The sequence below is a fragment of the Mustelus asterias genome, chromosome 26 (genome assembly GCF_964213995.1).
Source record: "Mustelus asterias chromosome 26, sMusAst1.hap1.1, whole genome shotgun sequence".
NCBI classification, from domain to species: Eukaryota; Metazoa; Chordata; class Chondrichthyes; order Carcharhiniformes; family Triakidae; genus Mustelus; species Mustelus asterias.
In genome coordinates, this window is record NC_135826.1 from 15,130,341 (window position 1) to 15,158,062 (window position 27,722).

Below are 27,722 nucleotides of genomic sequence, written 5' to 3' on the forward strand. Positions count from 1 at the left end.
CCCAGGGGACTTGTCGACCTTCAGTTTATTCAAAACTGCCAATACATCCTCCCTCCGAACATCTATTTCCTCCAGCCTATTAGCCTGTAACACCTTCTCTTCCTGAAAAACATGGCCCCTCTCCTTGGTGAACACTGAAGAAAAGTATTCATTCATCACCTCGCCTATCTCTACTGATTCCATACACAAGTTCCCACTACTGTCCTTGACCGGCCCTAACCTCACCCTGGTCATTCTTTTATTCCTCACATAAGAGTAAAAAGCCTTGGGGTTTTCCTTGATCCGACCCGCCAAGGCCTTCTCATGTCCCCTCCTAGCTCTCCTCAGCCCCTTTTTCAGCTCATTCCTTGCTAACTTGCAACCCTCAATCGAGCCATCTGAACCTTGTTTCCTCATCCCTACATAAGCTTCCCTCTTCCTTTTCACAAGACATTCCACCTCTTTTGTGAACCACGGTTCCCTCACTCGACCATTTCCTCCCTGCCTGACAGGGACATACCTATCAAGGACACCCAGTATTTGTTTCTTGAAAAAGTTCCACTTTTCATCAGTGCCTTTCCCTGACAATTTCTGTTCCCATCTTATGCCCCCTAATTCTTGCCTAATCGCATCATAGATGTACAGTTTTGTGCTGTAGATTCACACTCTCTCTGCGATGAATTTCAATGATATGCCGAATGCGGCAGAATGAGTTCTTCATTTACTCCATCCACCAAGAGCCAACTTGTCCCAAAGCAATTTGATGCCAGGTATGGATTGAAAAACAGCTACAAATACACACTGAGACCTTGAATCCAGGCCTTTTCCTCCACATCTCCCCCACCGTCCCTCCAACCAGCAACAACTTACAGCACAGAAACGGGCCATTCAGCCCAACCAATCCATGCTAGAATGCATGCTCCACTCAAGCCTCCTCCCAACTTCCCTCATCTAAATCTACCATTGTAATCCTCCATTCCTTTCCCTCACTCTCTCACATGCTTGTCTAGCTTCTCCTTAAATATTCCTACACTATTTGCTTCAAACGTTCTCCCCGTGTCTGTGTGGGTTTCCTCCGGGTGCTCCGGTTTCCTCCCATAGTCCAAAGACGTGCTGGTTAGGTGGATTGGCCATGCTAAATTCTTCCTCAGTGTACCCGAACAGGCGCCGGAGTGTGGCGACTAGGGGATTTTCACAGTAACTTCATTGCAGTGTTAATGTAAGCCTACTTGCGACACTAATAAATAAACTTTAACTGTCCCTGTGGGTCAAGAATCTTTACACTCAATGTTCTGATTCTATGAAAATAACTGACTCAGATAATAGAATGTATTACACAACACAAGAATGATTATGTGGTACAGCAGTGAGTTTTTGTGTTACTTTAAACTCCAATCTTGAGCAGAATAAACAACCATCTGAAAGAGTGCTAAGTAGGAAATGTCTGAGCTCTGACGAAGGGTCATCCCGACTCGAGACATTGGCTCTATTCTCTCTCCACAGATGCTGTCAGAATCATAGAATCCGTACAGTGCAGAAGGAGGCCATTCGGCCCACTGAGCCTGTTCCGACAAAAATCTCACCCATGCCCTACCCCAGTAACCCACATATTTGTCCTGCTAATCCCCCTGACACTAGGGGCAATTTAGCATGGACAATCCATCTAACCTGCACATCTTTGGAGTGTGGGAGGAAACCAGAGCACCCGGAGGAAACCCACGCAGACACGGGGAGAACATGCAGACTCCACACAGACAGTCACCCAGGGCCAGAATTGAACCCAGGTCCCTGGCGCTGTGAGACAGCAGTGCTAACCACTGTGTCACCGTGTCACACAAATCTCCGACCTGCTGAGAATTCCAGCATTTTCTGTACTTGTTTCAGATTCCAGCATCCACAGTATTTTGCTTTTATTATAATGTCCAATGATTAACTATCTTCAGTTTGAAATGTGATTCAGTCTCTAACTGGGCTGAGGTGTCACTACATCAATCTCAATCTCTGACACTGAATGGGAGGCTTTCAGATCCTTGCTCTGATTGGTGAGTGTCAATTCTCTAATTTGCATGGCTGTCCTTCCTGTTGTGAATGGCTCTATAAGTGGCTCCAATGGGCAGCTGCTGCCACACTCTGTCACACACACACTCACTGAAGGGAGGCAGCAAGCTCACTGGCACAAAGGATGTAGACCTGGTGTTTTTTCTGCTCTCTGGCACTGTGTCTGGGCTGTAAGTACAAACACTGAACTCTGCTCCTGCTGCAGCAGCAGACGGGGGGCTTGGAATCACTTTCAGACAGTCAATTTATAATGTTTAATCCCTGCTCTCTTACAGATGGACAGACTCAGACTCTGACTCAGCCTCCAGACCTGAGTGTGAAACCGGGAAACACGGCCACACTGGACTGTAACATTGGAACGGGTGATAGCTATTATGTGAGCTGATACAAGCAGACCCCAGGAGCAGCTCCTCAATGGGCCCTCAGCTTTTACCATTCTCACAGCGCCCCCACCTATGGATCTGGGTTTAGCAGCGACCGTTTCACATCGACAGTCAACAGCGGCCACAACATTTACCAGTTAATCATAAAGAACGTGGGGGTGAATGATGCTGCCGTCTATTACTGTGGAAAGTGGGTCACCTCGAGAAGTACTTCGTGCCACAGTGACAGAAGGTAAAACAAAAACTGAGATCAAACAATAGTGAATAATTAATGACTGGACCTGATGCGTGATATAACTCACGAGGCTAGAGATGCTCAAGGAAATAAAGGCTTTTATTTACTATTACAATGAAGCTACCATATATAGTACACGATCCCAGACTGAGGGGTCCCAGACAGAGCAGTGACCTTTACACCTCTCCCAGGAGGCGGAGCCCGACTGGGATGTACCATAATAACTATAATACAGGTAGAACAGCCCAACCCTAACCCCAACAGCAACAAGTAGAACAACCCAACCCTAACCCCAACAGTAACAAGTAGAACAACCCAACCCTAACCCCAACAGCAACATATATATAGACTCATAGTACTGGCCAGACCCTGGCTCAGTACTACCTGGTGGGAACCAACGATGGTTCACCACATTCACCCCTCCTTTGAAGACAAAGGCCAGCGTGGTACAAAAAAACACAGAATAATTCGTCATCAGTCTATAAGTTCAGACGGTCAGGGGGACCGCACCGTCGTTGTGACCTCCTCAACACCGGCGATGACACCGGAGTAGGCACTCGCGGTGGCGTTCTCCCCAAGGCGGTGTCCAACGGCTCCTCCACTGTCTCACGGGCCGGCTGACCCCGAGGTGATGACAATCCGTTGAGTTCCGACACGCCTTGAAGTGGCGACCATCTCCTGGACTCAGGCAAGCTGTACACGGGAGTAAAAGGGTTAAGTGATGGTCCCGATGCTGCCCGCGCCGTGTCAGGAGGGGAAACAATAGTTGGGGGATCTCTAACAGGAGGTATGGGAGCGACAGGGGTTTCCAAGTCCCCTGCTGGCGCCAGGTCTCGAATCGAGACCGTGTCCTCTCGCCCGTCAGGGTATGCCACATTGGCATACTGAGGGTTGGCGTGGAGGAGATGGACCTGTTCAACCAAAGGGTCGGACTTGCGGGCCCTAACATGTCACCGCAGGAGGACAGGTCCTGAGTACGCCAACCAAGACGGTAACGAGGTCCCAGAGGAAGACTTCCGAGGGAATGAAAACAGCCTCTCATGGGGAGTAGCGTTGGTTGCCGTACACAGGAGTGAGCGTATGGAGTGGAGCGCATCAGGGAGCACCTCTTGCCAACGGGAGACTGGAAGGCTTTTTGACTTCAACGCCAGTAAGACAGCCTTCCAGACTGTAGCATTCTCACGTTCCACCTGTCCGTTACCCCTGGGGTTGTAGCTCATGGTTCTACTAGAGGCAATCCCGTATGAGAGCAGGTATTGCCTCAAGTCATCGCTCATGAACGACGAGCCCCTATCGCTGTGGATGTAGCAGGGGTACCCGAACAGGGTGAAAAGATCACGAAATGCCTTGATAACCGTGGCAGCGGTGGTATCAGAGCAGGGAATGACAAAAGAGAATCTCAAGTACTCATCAATGATGTTGAGGAAGTACACATTCCGATCTGTCAAGGGAAGGGGGCCCTTAAAGTCCACACTCAGTCTTTCGAAGGGACGAGTGGCCTTAACGAGTTGTGCCCTGTCAGGTCGGTAAAAGTGCGGTTTGCATTCCGCGCATACCCGACAGCTTCTAGTTATGGACCTGACATCCTCCACTGAGTAGGGTAGATTCCGGGCTTTCACGAAGTGGTAGAGCCGAGTGACCCCTGGATGGCAGAGGTCATTGTGGAGAGCCTGCAAACGGTCCTCCTGCATACTGGCGCATGTTCCACGCGACAGGGCATCCGAGGGCTCGTTGAGTTTCCCTGGACGATACATGATGTCGTAATTATAGGTGGAGAGTTCGATTCTCCACCTCAAGATCTTGTCGTTCTTGATCTTGCCCCGTAACGTGTTATTGAACATGAACGCCACGGACCGCTGGTCCGTGATCAGGGTGAACCGTTTTCCCGCCAAGTAATGGCGCCAATGCCGGACGGCCTCCACAATGGCCTGGGCCTCCTTTTCCACCGCTGAATGTCGAATTTCGGTGCCTTGGAGGGTGCGAGAAAAAAAGGCGACGGGCCTGCCCGCCTGGTTAAGTGTGGCGGCCAGGGCGAAATCAGATGCATCGCTCTCCACCTGAAAGGGGATGGACTCATCGACAGCGTGCATCGTGGCTTTCGCGATGTCGGCTTTTAGTTTATCAAAGGCCAAACGAACCTCTGGTGCTAAGGGAAAAGAGGTAGACTTGATGAGCGGACGGGCTTTGTCCGCATAATTGGGAACCCACTGTGCGTAGTAAGAGAAGAAGCCTAAGCATCTTCTCAGTGCTTTTGTGTTAGTGGGTAGGGGAAGTTCGAGGAGGGGACGCATACGGTCTGGATCAGGGCCGATGACCCCGTTTTCCACCACGTATCCAAGGATGGCTAGGCGGCGCATACGAAATACACACTTCTCCCTGTTGTAGGTCAGGTTCAGGCGAGATGCAGTGCGTAGGAATTTAAGGAGATTGGTATCATGGTCCTGCTGGTCATGGCCGCAGATGGTGACGTTATCCAGGTATGGGAAGGTAGCCCGCAGTCCGTTCTGGTCCACCATTCGGTCCATAGCACGCTGGAAGACCGAGACCCCATTGGTGACACCAAAAGGAACCCTTAGAAAATGGTACAAGCGACCATCCACCTCAAAAGCCGTGTATTGTCAGTCCTCTGGGCGAATGGGGAGCTGGTGGTAGGCAGACTTTAGGTCGATGATGGAGAACACCCGGTACTGTGCAATCTGATTGACCATGTCAGATATGCGCGGGAGGGGATACGCATCCAGCTGCGTGTATCTATTAATGGTCTGACTATAGTCAATGACCATCTGGGGTTTGTTCCCACTCTTGACCACCACGATCTGCGCTCTCCAAGGACTAGCGCTAGATTGTATGATCCCTTCCTTGAGGAGCCGCTGAACCTCAGATCGAATGAAGATCTGATCCTCAGCGCTGTAACGCCTACTCTTAGTTGCGATGGGCTTGCAGCCTGGCACAAGATTCTGGAATAGGGAGGGTGTGGTAATCTTCAGCGTCGAGAGGCTACAGGTGGAGCGCGTTGGGCAATTTGGAGGCTGCTGTTCTCCCACTGAAAGCGGAGGGAGTGGCCCACCGTACTGTAGGGTTACACTCTTTAAGTGGACCATGAAATTTAGTCCGAGGAGTATTGGCGCGCAAAGGTGCGGTAACATCAGGAGCTTGAAGCTCTCGTAAACCGTGCCCTGCACCGTTAAATTTACCACGCAACTCCCTAGCACGGTGACAGACCGGGACCTTGATGCCATCGAAATCGTCTGCTTGACAGGTTGGATCCGGAGGCCACACCGCTTCACAGCGTCTGGGTGAATAAAACTCTCCGTGCTCCCGCTGTCAAACAGACAATAAATCAAGCGTTTGTTTACCTGTATGTCCATCATGGACTTGTCGAGTCTGTGAGGCTTTGCCTGGTCTAAGATGATCGACGCCACCATTGGTTCGTGAGCGCCACTGCAGGCAGCTGAGATGGATGAAGATGACCCCTGCTGGTCGTTCACGGTCGGTGCCGACCAAAATGGCTGCTCCCATAGGTTGCACGTGGGCGATGGCGCCAAAATCAGCGACCCCTGGTGGTCGCGCGTCTCTTGCGACTCCGTCGTCTGCAATGGCGACGTCCTGGCCTCGCACGTGGAAGAAACCCTCGACGATGCCGACGACGAGGAACCCGGCTCCAGGGAGTCGCAGGCCACACTGCTGTTCCTGGAAGTAAGTTTGGATCGACATACCTTCGAATAATGCCCCTTCTTGCCGCAGGCGGAGCACAACACCGCTTTAGCGGGACATCGCTGCCGAGTGTGCTTCACTCCCCCACAGAAGTAACACCGCGGGCCGCCTGGAGCTGCTGCCGTCGTCAGGCCCGAGTGTGGGCACGCCATCACGTAGCTTTTTAGACCCGAGGGACGAGGTGCGATCTGCGACTGCTCCTGCCACGCTGTCTCCACGTGGTCTTCGGGATACAACGCTAGGCTTTTGGAGGCCGTCTCCAGCGTATCCGCTAGTTCTATCGACTTAGTGAGATCGAGATTACCTTGCTCCAACAGTCGGAGTCGGATATAAGACGATCCGATTCCCGCCACAAACGCATCTCGAGCGAGGTCATTCATGTTTTGGTCTGCCGACACTGCTTTGCAGTTACAGCCCCTGGCTAGCTGTAGAAGCTCGCACGTGTACTGTTCCGTCGTTTTGCCGGGCTGCCGTCGTCGAGTGGCTAAAAGATATCGAGCATGCATCTCGTTTGGCGGTTTAATGTAGCGCTTCTTAAGAAGCTCGAGGGCCCCTTTGTAGTCGGTGGCCGCACGGATCGCTAAATATACAGCGCCGCTTACCCTCACGTGGAGGACCCGGAGTCTGTCGTCGTCTGTGGTAACCGCTGCGGAGGCTGCAAGGTAGTCCTGAAAACATTTCAACCAGTGGTCGAAGGTGTTGGAGGCGCCCGCCGCACGTGGGTCCAGCGTAAGATGTTCGGGTTTTAACATTTGCTCTATACTCTCTGTATCGTTTTCCTTTTTTTTTAACGACGAGAGTTCAATTAATAGTAAATAAAATTGATGCGCGATATAACTCACGAGGCTAGAGATGCTCAAGGAAATAAAGGCTTTTATTTACTATTACAATGAAGCTACCATATATAATACACGATCCCAGACTGAGGGGTCCCAGACAGAGCAGTGATCTTTATACCTCTCCCAGGAGGCGGAGCCCGACTGGGATGTACCATAATAACTATAATACAGGTAGAACAGCCCAACCCTAACCCCAACAGTAACAAGTAGAACAACCCAACCCTAACCCCAACAGCAACATATATACAGACTCATAGTACTGGCCAGACCCTGGCTCAGTACTACCTGGTGGGAACCAACGATGGTTCACCACAGTACCTGATAAAACTCTACAATAATATACATTTGGTAAAATCACTTTAATTTTCTTGTTTGTTCAGTTTTGTTCCAAATTACATAATGTCATAATTCGTTACATTCTGAATCTCACTCCTCACTGTTGGATGTTGATGATATTTTACTGTCAGTGTGTGGGTGGGTGCCTGAGTTCATTCCTTACTGTCCCTCGCCAACTGGGACACTGGGAATGTGTGAAGCCAGTTTCAGATCTCCAATCTCAGTATTAATGTGTTTTCTGTCTGATTTCCAGGATTGGGGATAACTGTATGGACTGAACCCTAAAACGTCACACTGTGAATGAGTTCGGCCAAGGGACCAAACTCTTTGTTGCAGGTAAGTGACTGCAAATTCCCTCTTGCAGAAACTAGCTGTGCGAGTTTAAGAATGAATTAATTTAAACTTTGTTATTTCTTAGCATCTACTTGTTGGACAATCATTTGCAAGTGAAAATTCTGATTCTAATTCCTAATCATGTTTAGTGTGCAGTTCTGTGACTCTATCTCTGCTAGTTAGAATAGTTCCTGTTTCACTTCTGGCTGAATTGCTGGAGCTCTGGTTATTAGTGCTGTGTTTTTCTTTTTGATTTGATTTATTATTGTCACATGTATTGGGATACAGTGAAAAGTATTGTTTCTTGCGCTACACAGACAAAACATACCATTCATAGAGTGCATGGGGGGAAGGAAAGGAGTGGGTGAGGATATAGTGTTGCAGTCATGCAGTCTAGGGTGTAGAGAAAGATAAGCTTGGTATAAAGTAGGTCCATTCAAAAGTCTGATGGCAGCAGGGAAGAAGCTGTTCTTGAGTCAGTTGGTACGTGACCTCAGGCCTTTGTATCTTTTTCCCGGTGGAAGCGAGAATGTCCGGACTGTGTGGGGTCCTTAATGATGCTGGCTGCTTTTCCAAGGCAGCGGGAAGTGTAGACAGAGTCAATGGATGGGAGGCTGGTTTGTGTGATGGACTGGGCTACTGAATTAATAGAAATTCAAACATTTCATTCCCCTAATTCCCTGTGAGCATTAGTTTTTTTGTTGTTATTCAGTTGGTGCAGATTGGTTTTGGAACAGTGTTTATTTCCCAAACTTTACTGAAGGGTAGTGATGGCGAAATGGATAAATTGTGACTCCGCCCCCCCGCCCCCCAATGGTTCAGCTGACTTAAATAAGTCCAATACCCTGGGTAAATTAATAATAGAGAATATATTTATAAAAAAAACACCCAATCATGTCATGAGATGTTTCACATTGTTTAGAATACTTTTGAATTGAATTCACTGCCATGCAGAAATGCAGCAGCCACTTATTACACAGCAATGGAATCAATGACCAGCTCGTATTTATTTTCCACAGCATTAGGTTAGAGAAGAAGATTGGTCAGGGCATTGCAAATAGACCAGCCTCAGTTTAAAATATTTGAAGGAAGATAGTTCTGTATATGTTGATAGTGGCTCTCCTTCAGTATTGCACTGAAGTGTTGGCCTAATTCTAGATGTCCTTCTACCCAATTAGATTGCTCCAGATCCCTGGTTCTAAATCAGTTTAATGCCATGGAGATCAGAGTTCACCATTCAGCCATTCATTGCCACCCTCAACATCCCTCCCAATTCTGATTTGAATTGTGAATTAGAACTCTGATGCACATTTTCCTGATCTCATCCTGAACCTGCAATAAGACATTTTACATCACTGTGGCGTCTAGTAAATTTAATGACTGCAGTTCATTCAAAATTAATGATTATATTCAGGGACTTGGGACATTGCTGATATTCTATGTCACCCTAAAGTAATAATCAGGCATTTGCAGCCAGTCCCAAAATGTCTGTTACAAACAAACTAAAACCCACTGTGGGCCCAGACCTAAAAAATGAGCAAAGTCACCCAACAGGTTTAATCACTGTCACCAGAAAAGGACCAACCCCTCAGAGAAACTTGTGAAAGCTGGTAGATAAGCAGAATTTCAAACTTGAGGGACCTCAACACCCTTGCCTGCACTTTTTAAAAGGTGTAATGCCAAAAGTGACTCATGGAGTTGAAACACACCCTCACTTCCTTAAAATAGACCTCCTCCCATGAGAAACCTTCACTTCCTTCACTAGCTACAAGGCCAGAAATTCCTTGGACATGGTATATCATTCAACTTCACATCATCTCACAGGGACTCTCTCTCTTCTTCTTCAATCTCCATCTCCTTCCAAAGGATTAACTTCCTCTGCCTTCCCTCTGTTTTCCATTGAATCCACTGAAATCTTTGCTGCTCCTTTTGAGTGTTGTTGCTCTGATTCTAGTGGCTGCACATTCAGAGTTTGGAGCTCTGGTTCTGGGATGAATCCAGCATGATGGTGAGCGGTGACCAGAATCCCCCTGTCGTTGGACTCTGATAGCAAAGGGTTCATTGGGTTTCTGCTAATGTTTGTTTTTGAGTTCCGACACCCAGACCAGGCCTTTGACCACTGGCTCACTGTGAATTGCTGCTGTCGCATTGACACTGAGTCTGTGTTGGGGGTCAGTATAGCTGTATCATGTACATTCTCTGCAGTCTCTCATCAATCAGCACTTTGCGATTTTTCTTATGGAAAACAACTTCCTATTTTTCTAACCATATACACTAGAATATTGAGAATTATACCTTCCATTCCCTCAGGCTTGTATCCACGTGAGTTTTGAGCCCCCCCTCCCCCCCCAACTCTTCCCCAGTTGACCATTCCTGCTAGCTTAATTGGATCAGTTAATGTTGGTGGGCCATTCATCAGTTAATGGGCCAGCCCTGTCCTTGTCTCACACCCACAACTAGAATCATAGAACCTCTACAGTGCAGAAAGTGGCCATTCAGCCCATTGAGTCTGCACCAACAACAATCCCATCCAGGCCCTATCCACGTAACCCCAAGCATTTACCCTGCTAACCCCCCTGACACTGAAGGACAATTTAGCATGGCCAATTTACCTAACCGGCACATCTTTGAATTGTGGAAGGAAACCAGAGCAGGTACAGGGAGAATGTGCAAACTTCACACACAGTCACCTGAAGCTGGAATTGAACCAGTGTCTCTGGCGTTGGGGCAGCAGTGCTAACCGCTGTGCCACCATGTCGCCTGAACTAAACAGCCTCCCATTGGATGGGGAAGGGGGCAGTGGGCAAAGGGCAAGTGGATGCTAGATTTTCGGACCCCTCTCCAAACAGAAGGCTAATATATTAATCAGAGCATCATCTCAGATCATTTAATACCCTGTCACTTACTGGTCTATGGAGCACAGGATCACAAACCTGGTGCCCTCACTCAGGCCGGGGGAGAGTTTGTAACCTTTTTAGTCTTCCCATGACAATGGGGGGTGGGGGTGGGTGCATATCATGGACGGGAGGGGGTTAGTGATGGGTGGCGTGGGAAGGGGTGAGAGAAGAAAACAATTTGGACTGGGTGTGGGCATTTTGCACGGCAATGGTGCCATATTATACTGAATATGTGTCTATCTCAAATCCATCAAAGTCTCAGTATCAAAATGCCCCACCTGTTTGGGGTGGATTTTCAACATGAAATCCAATATCAGTTAGTGATATCTGGGGACACATGGGTCAAGTGAAGCATCCCTGGTAACTCACAATAACAACCAACTCAACACAGACTGGGGATTGTATCTGGAGTCTGGAGGTGAAGATCCCACAGTGAGTGATGCTCTAATCCACATTGTCAGCAGAAGGATCCTAAACAATATCTTCCACATCAAACTGAGTACTTTCTGTTCCTAAACCTTTGCCAATCAGGTTTGCCAATCCGCTCACTCAATGAATTTCTGGAGTCCATTATAGGAAACTGAAAATTTTCACTGGAACTTCTTTTAAACTCGAAACTAAGTTGAATTTTTCTCTAACAACTTGTTTTCTCTGGTTCTGATTACAGCTCAGCAACTCCTTGACCCTTCAGTGAAACTACTGGGACCTTCAGCCGATGAGTTATCCACTAAAGGAGCCGGCACGTTAGTTTGTCTGGTCAGCAAACTGTCCATGGGCTTTGCTGCGGTCAGCTGGACAGTCGATGGGAGTCCGACGAGCAGTGATGTCCAAACCAGCGTGGCGTCGCGGAACTCAGACAACACCTTCAGTCTCAGCAGCTACCTGACAGTCCCTGACAGAGATTGGAGCAGTGGGAAGGTATACTCCTGTTCAGTTCAACAAGGAGCAGCTTCAAAAACAACCGCAACCGCCTCACAATCCAACTGTTAAATAGATGGAAGTTTCATTGTGTCAGCTTCCTGAGTAATTAGAATCACTTTATCTTCCTCCACCATTATCATACCCTCTACCCTGGTACCTGCTGCTTTTCATGTTTTCCTTTGCTTTGTCTGATTCTGTTGTATCATTTGAGTTGTTTGTATCTGAGGCTGGTTTTGTTCAATCTCTCCCATTGCAAGAAGCTACACCAGGGTTAAAGTGACCAGTTACTTAGCTCCAATCAGGAATTTCACTGAAAATAGGTGATTTGCTCAGTGCCAATGCTGGATTTAATGAAAATAGTTTATGATCAGCCAACAACATCAGATTGGGAAATGACTGTCACTGAGTGTAATTTTCAATAAAGAGAATCTGTGCAGGAAATATTTGTGTGTGTATGTATATTCTGTCACATTGGGGCGCGTAAACATGGTGAAGTCGGGTGTGAGGCCATTAACGCGATCTGCGCCCGTGTCCACGCAGATTGCCACTTTACCGAAACCCGGGAATGGTGGCGATTCGATTCACGCCCAACACAGGCGCAACGGTGATTTAAATGCATTTGCATGCATTTAAATTGAATTAATGAACTGCCCGCCCAACTTCATCAGCATTTCCCCCTTTACCACCGCGTTTGCCAATCCGGAACTGCGCCATAATGGACCTGCTAAATAAAAGACTGAATCGGGCGCTCCAGCTGCTGAAGAGCATGTTCAGTGCTTCCAACAGCTCTCTGACTCAGATCGGGGTCAGATCATTCTCTGGTTGGGTGAGGGGGGGAGGGCAGTGAGGCCAGATCGTTGTCTGGTTGGGGGGGGGGGGGGGGGGAGGAAGGGGAGGTGGGTCAGATGTATCTCTGGTTTGGGGGGGGAGGGCTGATCGTTGTCTGGTGGGAAGGGAGGAGAAGGCAGGTCGGATGTTCTTCTGGCGGGGGGGGGGGGGGGTGCGGGGGGAGGAGGCCAGATCGTTGTTTGAGGGGGGGGGAGGAGGGAGGCCCGATCGCTCACTAGTGGGGGGTTGGGGGGCGCAGATGGATGTCCGGGGGGGCAAATGGATCTCCGGGGGGGGGGGGGGGAGCAGGGGGGTCCGCTGCCACTCTGTGGGCAATCGGTGGTGGGTGCAGGGGTGGCGATCGTTCTGGGTAGTGGAGGGGTGGATAAGGGGGACAATGATTTGTGTGGTAGTGGAGGGGTGGATAAGGGGAACAGTGTTGTGTGTGGGGGCCATCACTCCTGCATTTTGCTCCCGGGCCACTTTCTCCACTTTCTGCGGCCCGGGAGCGATCTGACACGGGCGTGCTTTTTCAATTTTTTTTTCTAACTGCGCATGCGCAGTTCAGAGCTGCGATTGTTTCGGCCGTGCTAAGCCCCGCCCACAGCATGAATGGGACTGGAGATTTTTTTTTTCAGTCTGAGTGCGTACGGGGGCACCTGAAAGCAGATTTCCAAGTCGGATCTGCATGACACCCAGATTCAGCACTTGGAATTAAATTGGTAAAATCGGGCCCATTGTGTGTTCCTACCCATCCCTAACCCTACTGAATGGCTTAGATCTGAAGAATAGAGTGGAAGCAGTGTACACCATCTACATGATGCACTGCAACAACTTGCCAAGGCTTCAACAATACCTGTCAAACTCACAACCTCTATCGCCTGGAAGAAAAAAGGCAGCAGATGAATGGAACAACACCACTTGGAAGTTCCTGGTCAAGTCAACAACCTATCCTGGCTTGGAAGTACATCGCTGCTCCTTCACTGTCACTGGGTCAAGATCCTCGAACACCCTCCCTAACAGAAAACTTTTCTCCCAGAAAAGTTTAAAGGGAATATTAGGGGGGGCTTCTTCACGCAGAGAGTGGTGGGAGTGTGGAATGAGCTGCTGGATAAAGTGGTAAATTTTTAACTTTTAACATTTAAGAAAAACTTGGACGGGTTCATGGATGAGAGGGGTGTGGAGGGATATGGTCCAAGTGCAGGTCAGTGGGACTTGGCATAAAATGGTTCGGCACAGACAAGAAGGGCCAAAAGGCCTGTTTCTGAGCTGTAATTTTCTATGGTTGTATGGTTCTAACAGCATTGAGGGTGTATCCACACCGTATGCACTGCTGGGGTTCAAGAAGGTGGCTCAACAGCACCTTCCAGAGGGTAATTAGCATCGGAAAATAAAGATTAGACTAACCAACGATGCTCATATCCCACAACAGAATTAAGAAAAAAGATTCGACTCTTGCCCCAGCTTTGATGCAATTTCCAAGTATCCAGGAATATTTGGGAAGCTAGGCAGGTTCTGAACAAAATTATTCAAAGCTCCTTCCTTGGATATGAGAGTTGGGTCAGATGTCTGGAGAGGTGTCATTTGAACATTTGTTTCTAAACAAATTAACTAGGGGGTTATAGATCAGCAGCAGTGATCCCACCATGCAAAATATATTAATGTTCACCCGGAGACACAGGCACAGTTGTCAGAAAACTTTTATAAAAGTCAAGATCCATCTGACAAATGTAAACGTGTTTCGTGATTAGTCAGCCTATTGACAAACAAAATATAGGAGACATTGTGCATCCGGACACTCAAAAGGGGATTAATAAGGTGTAGAATAAAAGACTTGTTAAACGTAGCGGGGGTGTGGTAACATTGAAAGGACAGAAGAGATCTGTGGCTAATGAGAGTTCATTTCCCTGGAGGGAGAGAGATGACAGGACAGAAATTTCCCGTCCCATCTGCCATGGGAATCATAGTGGGCCGGGCAGAACATGAAAAGATCCGTTAACTTTGGGCATTCCGGTCATGGGGTGATCGTGGCCAGAAAATCCTGCCCACGTATATGGGAGTGAGATAGTGACTGTGTGTGGGAGTGAGAAGCTGAGTGCATGTGTGTGTAGGACCCTTTTGTATCCAGGAGACAGGCTTGCTCCTTCAGGACTGAGCTGATGCTGACAGTGGCCTCCATGCGGGGAGGCTTGTCATTGTGATGCAAGTTTTTTTGGTTTGTTCAGCGGATGTGGGCATTGCTGGCTAGGCCAACATTTATTGTACAGCCCTTGAACTGAATGCCTTGTGAGGCCATTTAAGAGTCAACCACATTGCTGTGGATCTGGAATCATATCTAGGTCAGACCAGGTAAGGATGTCAGATTTCCTTCCCTAAAGGACATTAGTGGGTTTTTAACGACAATCAACAATAATTTTGTGGCTATCGGTAGAACTTTAATTCCAGATTTCTATTGAATTTAAATTTCACCATCTGTTGTGGTGGGATTTGAACCTGGGTCCCCAGTGCATTACCTTGGGTCTCTGGATTACTAGTCCAGTGACAATACCACTATGCCACCGCCTCACCCTGAAGACTATTAGAAGTGTTCAAAGGGCAACTACCCTCATAATAGGAAGTTGCATACAAAAATGTACCACCAGATCACAGGGAGAGAGCACATTCTACGGGTAAATCTCTCAGCCGGCGAGGCCAAGTCTTTCCACTTCAAGCATCCCCTCAGAAAGAATAAAGGGTTTTTTTTGTGTTATTGCAAGCAGCTATGCAGCAGGCAAAGGCATCTATTAGAGAATCTCAGCACCTGGGCTGAGGCGTCTTTAGGCTTCCCAACCTGATAAATATTTTATAAAGATCAAGGCCACGCAAAGCCGAATTCTCCAGGGACAAAGAGGTTTTTTTAGACACCAGAAGCTTTATCAATCACTTCATTTATCCTATGTGAACCATATAGTGGTATTATCACTAGACTATTAATTCAGAAACTCAACTGATATTCTGGGGACCCGGGTTCGAATCCTGCCACTGCAGATGGTGGAATTTGAATTCAATAAAAAGCTTCTGGAATTAAGAATCTACTGATGACCTTGAAACCTTTGTTGATTGTTAGAAAAACCCATCTGGAATACTAATATATTTTAGGGAAGGAAGTCTTCTGTCCTTACCTGGTCTGGCCTACATGTGACTCCAGAGCCACAGCAATGTGGTTGATGCTCAACTGCCCTCGGGCAACTAGGGATCGGCAAAAGAGTGTTGGCCAGCCAGTGATGCCCATGTCCCATGAATGAATAAAAATAATACCTAAAATGAAAAGGCTATGTACAATCTAATGATAATTGGTCAGAAATGAGGGCGTGTCACTTTAATAGATAGGATGGCAGGGAAAAGATGTTTGTGGGTGCTGGCAAGAATTGCATGTTGGGAGATAACGGATCTATGTTGGCAGCAATATTCCTGAGAAGATATTTAGTTTCCATGTGGAAAGCATAGGATTTCACAACCCAGAAGTAAGCTACTAGGTCCATCATTGAGAATGCACAGCTCACAGACAGAACTATCCACATCATCATATTCCCCATATTCCTCTTTTGTCAGATATGAAATGTGTGAAGGATTCTATCCCTGCCACTGTTTCCAGTAGGAATATTTCATGTCCTAATAATTCTTCAATTTATACCAACAATCATTGCATCATCAGATTTCATTTGGCTGCAAAAATTACTGCTGCAGATAACTTGTCACTAGGTCAAAATCCTGGAACATCCTCCCTAACAGCATTGAGGTAGGATCCACACCATATGGGCTACAGGGGTTCAAGAAGATGGCTCAATTTCCAGGTATAAAGAGAGGTTCCAGAATTGGAGTCTGGGATGTGCTGGTTGATGGAAACAAGTAAGAAACAATAAGAATGAGTTTATTCAAATATATCGTCAGAAACTCTTGTTATGTCCTTTTTATAAATAGGAGATTTTACTCAGCTGAAACCGAAATATTTTAATGAAGGTACACCAGGCAAATAGCCTTAAAAATGGACAAACTATGAAACAATGGCAAGATTGTATGTGTGTATCTGATACAGCTGAAGTTAACTAAATTGACAATTGAATGTCAACAATGCATTTAAAAAAATGATCAGGTGGCATTCCCATTGTAAAGCTTTATGAGTTCTGTTCAAGGCTAGAAAAGCTACATAGGTCTTTGAAAGATTTAGCATGATTGAGGAGTAGGAAGTGGCTGAAATGCAAAATATATATTTTGTATTAATTTTCACCATTGAAAATGATACAGTGGTAGGTACAAATGCTTTAGATATTGACATCTTAAATATAAATGCATAAATGGCCTTAGCTTGGTTTGAGGCACTAAAGATTGAACAGGTTGCTGGACCTGATAACATGTCATCTGAAAAATCAGAGAGATATGATGCAAGTCATTAATTTAGTTAGCTAATAGTTCTTTGCAATCTGGACTAGTTCGAAATGTCAGGAGAAAGCTTGATGCATGAATGCTTGCACACATGTGCCAAACCCCATTCACTGATAGCTAGATCAGAACATGAGAACAAAAGTAAAACATTCCTAAAAAGGATTCCTTTTTGCAGATACCTTTATCCCAGACCCAATAGTTAGGTTTTGAAAGGAGCCAATTTAACCAGGCTTTCTTAAGTTAAAGATAGAGTGAGTTTATTAATCACTAAAGGTGAGAAAATGGTAAAACACATGCATACACATTCATGCAACTCAAAACAGGTGGGTTAGGAGTCCCCTGAGTGCATCTTACCCTCTAGCCAGTGTTACGACCCACTCCAGGCAAGGTTCTCCAAAATTGTTGATCCAGGCAAGATTCCTCAATTGGTCACTAAATTGTTACAACCTGGCTTGAGAAGGGATGACTGGTTCCCATCTTTATTCAACCCCATCTTTTGGTGATCTAAAAAGGGTTCCTTTCTGCAGATACCTTTATCCCAGACCCAATAGGTATGTTTCAAAAGGAACCAATTTAACCAGGCTTTCTTGAGTTAATGATAGTAAGTTTATTAATTACTAAAGGCAAGAAAATAGTAAAATACATGCATATACATTCATACAGATTAGAAGGAAGAATTGTGTTCAAAGTAAGAAAATAGGTTTTAAAAGAAGTATACTGAACAGTCCTTGACTAGTGAGGAGTAGAGTTGATTGAGTGTTGTGGCCATTGTGATTCAAGATTCCAGTAGAGTTGACTTCACGAGGTGAATAGTTAGTTTTGAGCTTCCAATAGACTTGGCTTCAGCAGGCGAATAGTCTGTCTTGCAATTCCAGTGCTCTGTAGCTTAGCGGAGAAGCTTCCCAGTTCTCTTTCCAGTTGTGGCTGTTGCTGACTTGCCCGACTTCCACAGTCAGAGAGGGAGAGAGATTTCTGCAAAATGGCTGTTTGTGGGGGTTATTGTGAATGTGCTTGCTGGCATTTTCTTCTGTGTCAAAACTTTCAGCACTTGTTCTCACAGAGCACAAATAGACAATACAACCGATGGCAGCATTCCGCCGGCTTTTAACCCATTCTCTGTGTATTCCAAGTGGGAAGGCGAATCCACAAAATGTCCATCTGGGTATTACACAGGAAATCTCTTGATGAGATGCCCATTATAGAATCATAGAGGTTTACAGCATGGAAACCGGTCCAAGTTGTCCATGCCGCCCTTTTTTCTTAAACAACTAAGCTAGTCCCAATTGCCCACGTTTGGCCCATATCCCTCTATACCCATCCTACCCATTAAACTGTGTAAATGCTTTTTAAAAGACAAAATTGTACCTGCCTCTACTACTACCTGTGGCAGCTTGTTCCAGATACTCACCACCCTTTGTGTGAAAAAATTGCCCCTCTGGACCCTCCTGTATCCCTCCCCTCTCACCTTAAACCTCTGCCGTCTAGTTCCAGTCTCCCCTACCTTAGGAAAAAGATGTTGATTACCTAACTGATCTATGCCCCTCATTATTTTATAGACCTCAATAAGATCACCCCTAGGTCTCCTACATTCCAGGGAAGAGTCCCAGTCTATCCAGCTGTTCCTTATACCTCAAACCATCAAGGCCCGGTAGCATCCTAGTAAATCTTTTCTGCACACTTTCTAGTTTAATAATATCCTTTCTATAATAGGGTGACCAAGTGTGGCCTTACCAATGTCTTGTACAACTTCAACAAGATGTCCCAACTCCTGTATTCAATGTTCTGACCATTGTCCCAACTGGAGCTGGCCATTAGTTTCTGGATGATTTTACAAGTATCTTGTCTGGTTATAGGATAGGGGTTCCATTGTCTGGTGGTGGTGAGTGTCTGGAAAAAAAGTTTCACAAGTTGGGCCGAAGGGCCTGTTTCCATGCTGTCTCTTAGAGAATCGTCCTGCAGCAACTCAACCTGTGGTTTGCGTGTCCAGTTAAAAACAAAATCTGGTCTTCTTTAAAGTCCAACATTTCCAGACATAATTCAATGTTTTCCTTTCATTATCATGACAACAATACACAGTTCTGACAACTAGTGATGGCAGTGGTTCCTCCAAACAGTGCAGCTAATTGCAGAGTCCACATACCATGGGTGTTGGTGTACAAGAGGCGGGTATAAGGCTAGAAAGCAATAGTGTTTGGAGATTCTATAGTTAGGGGAACAGACAAGCTTTCCGTTGGCCGCAGTCATGATTCCAGGATGGAATGTTGCCTCCTGAGTGACAAAGTCAAAAATGTCACTGAAGGGCTGTGCAAACTGCCAGAACAGATACATTCCATATCAGTACTAAGTAGAAAGAGGGATGAAGTCCCGCAGGCAGAATTTAGGGAGTTGAAATGTAGCAAGCTCTGGATTATTCCTGATGCCAAATGCTAATAAGGATAGAAATCAGAGAATAGTGCAAATGAATGCATGGAGAGATGATTCAGGAGTGAGAGACATTGGGAAAGGTCCTTGGACTGGTGAAACCCATACAAGCCGGACAGGTTGCACTCAGCAGAGCCGGGAAGCAGTATTGTGGCAGGGAGCATTGCTTATGCTATTGAGGATCATTTAGACTGGTTTGGCTGGGGGACAGGAGCCTGAGCAGATTCAGAAGGGAGAGAAACAAAGCTGGGAATGGAAGACAGAGAATTAATAAGCGAGTATGGAAATCAAAGGGAATGAAGGAAATAGACATTAAAGTATGAATGGTTTATACTCCTATTACGTATTGTAAACCAATGCTTTTCTGTTTGATTAGTCATGTGGCGTGTAGTGACACCATCCGAGACATTCAAAACTCACACCTGGAAAGCAACTTTCTCCCCCTGACCCCCTCACCTGTTTTTTTCTCTGATTCCTTCCATTTCTGATATTTGCGACCTAAAGGTGACAATTACTTCAATCTGACTGTTGCAGAGTCGAAATGGTCTTGACTCGCTATGGAGAGGCAAAAGCTGACATCTGACCCCTCTGGATCATGCATTAGCTCATCCAGTGCCAATCAAAACTATTACCTTGAACGAGAAACTGCTTTTCCTGGCTTGGAAGTGACTGTTAAACTTGGCTCACGGTGGGACACACATCACCCATACAGTGTCAGAATGTATTTCCTGGGAGACGTTGGTTTGTTTATGGAAACCTTTGCGAGCAAAGGACTGAGTCTTGGAGGAGAAATTGAGCAAAAACAGGGCGTGATCTTACGAAAAAAAAGCCTAAGTGCTGAACGAGCGAAAAACGGAAGTGAATGATGCAGGTTTTCTCGGCGAGCCATGAGTCGCACTGAGTGCAATAAAAGAGCCTCGCTGCAATTCTCGCTGGAATGGACCCCCTGGGCGTGTGACTCACCCCCAAAGTGGCTGCAGCTGTACGGCGTTAACAACGGAGAGCTGGATATCAGCGCTAACAATGGCAGCCATGCCAGGAAGATGGCACCTAGATGAAGAGTCCCAAGATTAATGGAGGGAAAGCTGCTAGATGCTTTGGAAGAGAGGGTGGACATTTTCTTCCTCCCTGACGGGCGGCGAGCCAGGGATCACGCAGCCAATGACCCTGGGAGGCGGTGGCGGTGTCAATCAGTGCCCGTGCACCGGCATGGAGGACTGGCCACCAGTGCAGGAAGGAAATAACTGACCTCATTCGGGCAGCAAGCGTGAGTGTCCATCCTGTCCTGCCATCAGTCTCATTTGTCGCGCCTGCAATGTGCAACACCCCCGCTCCCCCCCAACCCCGACACCCCACATCCTTCCAGCATCCTGCCCCCTAGCGCCTGCCTCAAACCCCTCTGGCACCCCCATCACAACCTCTGCCTGCTGAGCCACAGCCCCCGACATGCATCACCTCATTTCTCCCACCCTCGAGACTCAGTGCCCTTCAGGCTTTCAACCCTCCCTTCTGTCTGCAGGTCCATAACAGGAGGGAGTTGGAGAAAGCTGGATGTGGGGTCCCCAACTTGTGAATCCTCACTCCCTTAAAGGAAAGAGCCCTGGATCTGGTGGGGGAGGAAAGGACTGTGAGCTACAGCGAGGTCAGCCTGCGACATAGAAATGAGCATTTGCCAATCCTTCATTCATATGACATGTCTCAAGTAAATGGCATGCTGCCCAGATATCCCTCCCTAGCAATGAACCCTGTGTTCGTTGTTGCAGGAAATGACCCTGATGCACCCGGTCCATCTGGCATCGCCCATCTCCTGCTGCTCCCGCTGAGATAACAGCTCAGAGGAAACTTCGGAGCAAGGCCCCGAGGAAACCCCCGAGACCAGCGCCAGTCAATCGACACAGGTTTCCGCCACACGATCCACAGCGCAGGTACTATCACTAAGGTGGGACAAGTTAGTGGCTTCTGGATCACTCTCACAGGAGTAAGGGGCCGAATGGTGGACTCCTGCTTCTAATTTCTTTGTATATATGCCCGGGGAAACCAATTGGGAAACAAGTGGGCATCACCCTGATAAGCAGGGGTTTCTGTTGCAGAACCCCCTGAGGGTTTCAGATACGTGGATAATTGGAACACATTCTGGGGAAGGTGGGACCTGTACAAACAGGACGGGGTGCACCTGAACCAGAGAGGCACCAATATCCTGAGAGGGAAATTTGATACGGCTCTTCAGGGGGGTTTAAACTAATTTGTCAGGGGAGTGGGAAAAGGAGTTGTAGTCCAGAAGTCAGTGTTGAGGGTGGTGAGGTTTTGGGGAAGGTATCAAGGTCAAGGGTGGGTACCAGTAGACAGGAAGGTGGGTTGAAGTGTGTCTACTTCAATGCAAGGAGCATCCGGAACAAGGTAGATGAACTTGGGGCGTGGATTTGTACTTGGGACTACGATGTTGTGGCCATTACGGAGACATGGGTAGAACAAGGACAGGAATGGTTGTTGGACGTTCCGGGGTATAGATGTTTCAGTAAGTGTAGGGAAGCTGGTAAAAGAGGTGGAGGAGTGGCATTGTTAATCAAGGATAGTTTAACAGCTGCGGAAAGGCACTTCGAGGGGGATCTGCACACTGAGGTAAGATGGGCTGAGGTTAGAAATAGGAAAGGAGCGGTCACGTTGTTAGGAGTTTACTACAGGCCCCCAAATAGTAATAGAGATGTGGAGGAAGAAATTGCTAAGCAGATTATGGATATGTGTGGGGGTCACAGGGTAGTTGTCATGGGGGACTTTAACTTTCCAAATATTGATTGGAACCTTTGTAGGTCAAATAGTTCGGATGGGGCAGTTTTTGTGCAGTGTGTGCAGGAGGGTTTCCTGACACAATATGTGGATAGGCCGACAAGAGGTGAGGCCACATTGGATTTGGTACTGGGAAATGAACCGGGCCAAGTGTTAGATTTGGTTGTGGGAGAGCACTTTGGAGATAGTGACCGCAATTCGGTGTCTTTTGTTATTGCAATGGAGAGGGATAGGGCCATACGGCAGGGCAAGGTTTACAATTGGGGGAGAGGTAATTATGATGCGATTAACCAAGAATTAGGGGGCATAAGTTGGGAACAGAAACAGTCAGGGAAAGGCACTAATGAAAAGTGGAACTTTTTCAAGGAACAAATACTGGGTGTCCTTGATAGGTATGTCCCTGTCAGGCAGGGAGGAAATGGCCGAGTGAGGGAACCATGGTTCACGAAAGAAGTGGAATGTCTTGTGAAAAGGAAAAGGGAAGCTTATGTAGGGATGAGGAAACAAGGTTCAGATGGCTCGATTGAGGGTTACAAGTTAGCAAGGAACGAGCTGAAAAAGGGGCTTAGGAGAGCTAGGAGGGGACATGAGAAGTCCTTGGTGGGTCGGATCAAGGAAAACCCCAAGGCTTTTTACTCTTATGTGAGGAATAAAAGAATGACCAGGGTGAGGTTAGGGCCGGTCAAGGACAGTAGTGGGAACTTGTGTATGGAGTCAGTAGAGATCGGCGAGGTGATGAATGAATACTTTTCTTCAGTGTTCACCAAGAAGAGGGGCCATGTTTTTGAGGAAGAGAAGGTGTTACAGGCTATTAGGCTGGAGGAAATAGATGTTCGGAGGGAGGATGTCCTGGCAGTTTTGAATAAACTGAAGGTCGATAAGTCCCCTGGGCCTGATGAAATATATCCTAGGATTCTTTGGGAGGCAAGGGATGAGATTGCAGAGCCTTTAGCTTTGATCTTTGGGTCCTCACTGTCCACGGGGATGGTGCCAGAGGACTGGAGAATGGCGAATGTTGTTCCTCTGTTTAAGAAAGGGAATAGAAATGACTCTGGTAATTATAGACCGGTTAGTCTTACTTCAGTGATTGGTAAATTGATGGAAAAGGTCCTTAGAGATGGGATTTACGACCATTTAGGAAGATGCGGATTAATCCGGGATAGTCAGCATGGATTCGTGAAGGGCAAGTCGTGCCTCACAAATTTGATAGAATATTTTGAGGAGGTAACTAAGTGTGTTGATGAAGGTAGGGCAGTTGATGTCATATACATGGATTTTAGTAAGGTGTTTGATAAGGTCCCCCATGGTTGGCTTATGATGAAAGTGAGGAGGTGTGGGATAGAGGGAAAGTTGGCCGATTGGATAGGTAACTGGCTATCTGATCGAAGACAGAGGGTGGTGGTGGATGGAAAATTTTCGGATTGGAGGCAGGTTGCTAGCGGAGTGCCACAGGGATCAGTGCTTGGTCCTCTGCTATTTGTGATTTTTATTAATGACTTAGAGGAGGGGGCTGACGGGTGGATCAGTAAATTTGCTGATGACACCAAGATTGGTGGAGTAGTGGATGAGGTGGAGGGCTGTTGTAGGCTGCAAAGAGACATAGATAGGATGCAAAGCTGGGCTGAAAAATGGCAAATGGAGTTTAACCCTGATAAATGTGAGGTGATTCATTTTGGTAGGACAAATTTAAATGTGGATTACAGGGTCAAAGGTAGGGTTCTGAAGACTGTGGAGGAACAGAGAGATCTTGGGGTCCATATCCACAGATCTCTAAAGGTTGCCACTCAAGTGGATAGAGCTGTGAAGAAGGCCTATAGTGTGTTAGCTTTTATTAACTGGGGGTTGGAGTTTAAGAGCCGTGGGGTTATGCTGCAACTGCACAGGACCTTGGTGAGACCACATTTGGAGTATTGTGTGCAGTTCTGGTCACCTCACTATAAGAAGGATGTGGAAGCACTGGAAAGAGTGCAGAGGAGATTTACCAGGATGCTGCCTGGTTTGGAGGGTAGGTCTTATGAGGAAAGGTTGAGGGAGCTAGGGCTGTTCTCTCTGGAGCGGAGGAGGCTGAGGGGAGACTTAATAGAGGTTTATAAAATGATGAAGGGGATAGATAGAGTGAACGTTCAAAGACTATTTCCTCGGGTGGATGGAGCTATTACAAGGGGGCATAACTATAGGGTTCATGTTGGGAGATATAGGAAGGATATCCGAGGTAGGTTCTTTACGCAGAGAGTGGTTGGGGTGTGGAATAAGCAGTTATTGGATAGGCACATGGAGCACACCAGGATGATAGGGAGTGGGATAGCTTGATCTTGGTTTCAGATAAAGCTCGGCACAACATCGTGGGCCGAAGGGCCTGTTCTGTGCTGTACTGTTCTATGTTCTATGTTCTAACCTTCTCAGGAGCTGGCTGCAGCCAAGATTCTGCAAGCCTCTGTATGGCCTTTACTTGTAAGTAAATGTGTTGTTGTTTTTCCCTTAACTGGTGACCAAGAATTGTTACATCATCGCAGAGACACATAGTTTGGCGGGCCACCTCCTTCTGATATGTACCCTGGGAATACACATAGACGCAGTGGGAAGGTTCACACAGCTAGGGAATAGTCAGGGCACAGAGTGGGCATGGGTGAAATTAGACATCGAAAGCTGGGGGTCTTTAACTAATGTTACAAATGCACATGTTTCCACATTAAAACTGTTTAAGTATCACTGTCATTAACCTTTCTCCCACTGGGATAGCGCTTCACCACATCTGGACAGAGCTCTTCTCACAGGCCCTCAAAGTCTGACAAATGGTTAGGCTCACTCAAAGGGAAAATAACATAATTCTTGAGAGGACTCAGGCATCACCCTCCTGCATTTTCTGAACAGCAGGCACAAGGACTCCTCAGGTCCTATGCTTTGATGACTGAGGTTTACTGCAACCCTCCTTTCCTGGTTGCAGAGGAAACAGGTCTTTGGGATAGGGGGTTGCTCCTTAAGCTGTCGGGTGACATGGTGTTCTTCTTGTGTGAAGCAGGAAGTAATGAGGTCAGCCCGGATCCTTCTGTTCATAAGAACCTTCACCCCGCCTGTCCTCGATCTCAAGTCTCCTCTCCGGCCTCTTCCTCCACTCCCTCCTGGACTTCCTCCTTACCCGAGGAGACGTTCCACTCCTATCGGTCTTCATCAGTAAGGCGGTGGCCTCGTTGCTGTGCCGAGTTACGTAGGGCACGCAGACCCCCGCCATGTGGGAGACCCTTTGGAGACTGCATTGTAGGGCCCCATCGGACCTGTCGAGACAATGGAAGCACATCTTAAGGAGCCTGATGCACCACTCAATCATAGACTGGGTGGCACTGTGAGGCTCGTTGTAGTGGACCTCTGCTGAGGTCTCAGGCCTCCCTCCTGGCATCATTAGCCAAGACCTCAATGGGTATCCTTTGACCCAACGAACCATCCCTGCAGCCTGGAGTGACCCTCCAATTCCCCAGGTATTTGCAATTGCCCAAGGATGTAGCTGTCATGCATGCTCTCTGGAAAGCATGCACACATGTGCATGAACCTCATCTGCTGGTCACTCACCAGCTGGACAATAAGGGAGTGGAACGTCTTCCTGTTAATGAATAGGACTCCCTGATGCCACGGGACCTGTAGCGTGACATGAGTGCGGTCGATCGCCCCCTGCACCTGTGGCAGATCAGCTATGGTGGCGAATCCAACAGCCCTCTCATCCTGCTGGGCCTGGTCCAGGTCGAAATTGGTGAAGTCCAATGCTCTTGTATACAGTACATCCATGACCTCATTGATTTATTTATGGGTGGATGACTGTGAGATACAGGACAGGTCACCCGTGGAGCCCTGACATGAACCCGTCGTGTCAAAGTTGAGAGCTGCCATGACCTCCGTGGCCATCAGGAGGCAGCACCCCCTGTCTCCACATGGTGCTATGTTGGACATTATGTGGCACAAGTACTGTAAGTTTGAATTTATTTATTGTCGCAAGTAGGCTTACATTAACACTATAACAAAGTTACTGTGAAAATCCCCTAGTCGCCACACTCCGGCACCTGTTTGGATACACTGAGGGAGAATTTAGCATGGTCAATGCACCTAACGTCTTTTGGACTGTGGGAGGAAACCGGAGCACCCGAAGGAAACCCACGCAGATACGTGAAGAATGTGCAAACTCCGTACAGTGACCCAAGCCAGGAATCAAATCCGGGTCCCTGGTGTGGTGAGGCAGCAGTGCTAACCACCGTGCTGTACTGTCTCCCTGGTGAGGTGGAGTCTCCTGTGGCACATGTTGTCCGACAGCTCCATGATGGATACTCGGGTCCTGGAGACCCCTGGTCTTCTTCTTTCCCTTCGAGCCCCCTGTTCAACTGCCGCTGCCTCCAGCCCTTGAGCCCATTCTACGTGTCCGTGTCTCCTACCACTGGGTGTTCCCTGGGTGCCGCCACTTGTTGGTGCTGGAATCTATGCTCCTCCAGCATTGTAATTAGTACAGGGAGAGGGAGAGAGAGACACAGAGACAGAAATTCCGTTTTTGGCCTCTCGCTATATTTTCCAGCTATATTTTCCAGCCTAATGGGATTTGCGCGTGTGGCTAACGGGCCAGCTAAATCCCACCCAAGGTTCATTACGGGAGAGGAATCTTTCTTTTCCCAACTCAAAATGCAAACATTTTGATGAAGTGAAACGACTTGAGAAACTTTGGGGAAGGGCAAGACATTGCAAAGGTAGAACAGAGAACCTTGGGGAGAGGAAGATACTGTAACTCAAAAAATGTAGATAGCTTTGGGCTCAAAGGAGTACATTGTAGGAGGGAGAGACACAGGAGTGGCACATTTCTGAGATGCTGGAAAGGAGAAGTTAAAATGGGGAACATTGAGACTCATTTTGATTTTGATACAGTGACAATCCAGTAAGGATGATGGGAATGTTCCAGAGACAATTTGGCTGTTGGGAAGAAGAGAGGAATGTTCATACAGCAACATTAGTGATAAAATAGAGAGAAATTAGATTTCTGAGGAGAAAAATGGAAAGGAATGCTTGGTGTAACTCCAATCCCAGCTTCCCTCTTGCCTGAAAATAGGTGCATGACGAGACCAGAATCCTGGCTTGCTTGGGAATAAATAAGGTTTATCTGGAGTCCTTTGTTCACAGTGAACTATTTATTGATTTTTTAGTAAATAACTGCCTCAGGGTCTGGGTCAGGCCGTCAGCGTACTCGGAATGGGTGAAGACAGGTTGGAGCAGGATATGGAGCTGTGGTGGTGGCGGGGGGTGGGGGGGGGATCTTGGTGATGATATAAGCGCTAGGATGTCCTCAGGTGCCGAGTTGGCCATTCCGTGAAATCTGGGTTACTAAAAGGAAGTGGGACTGGGGTTGGGAGAATGATGTTTTCTGCTGGAGCCTGGCCTGCTGAAACGCCAGCAAAATGCATGCTGCCAGGATATAGGAGTGGCCTGCAGGAGTGTTGCCTACTCCTTTAGTGGCATGGATCACACCAATACTGACTCTGTGACCTCAGAGGTGAGTGCTGGTATAACAAGGGCAACAATTCAGATCTGAGCTTTTTCTCATCAG

The 27,722-nt window shown here is 47.4% G+C and overlaps 1 pseudogene across 1 annotated transcript; it reads left to right on the forward strand.

Annotated features, from left to right (window-relative positions):
- Positions 1–2,161: 2,161 nt before the first annotated feature.
- On the forward strand, positions 2,162–11,770 carry LOC144479471 (immunoglobulin lambda-1 light chain-like; annotated as a pseudogene). The gene is made up of 5 exons (XR_013495535.1): positions 2,162–2,207; positions 2,313–2,634; positions 3,098–3,101; positions 7,850–7,880; positions 11,442–11,770. The product of XR_013495535.1 is annotated as an immunoglobulin lambda-1 light chain-like (transcript).
- The last annotated feature ends 15,952 nt before the right edge of the window (positions 11,771–27,722 follow it).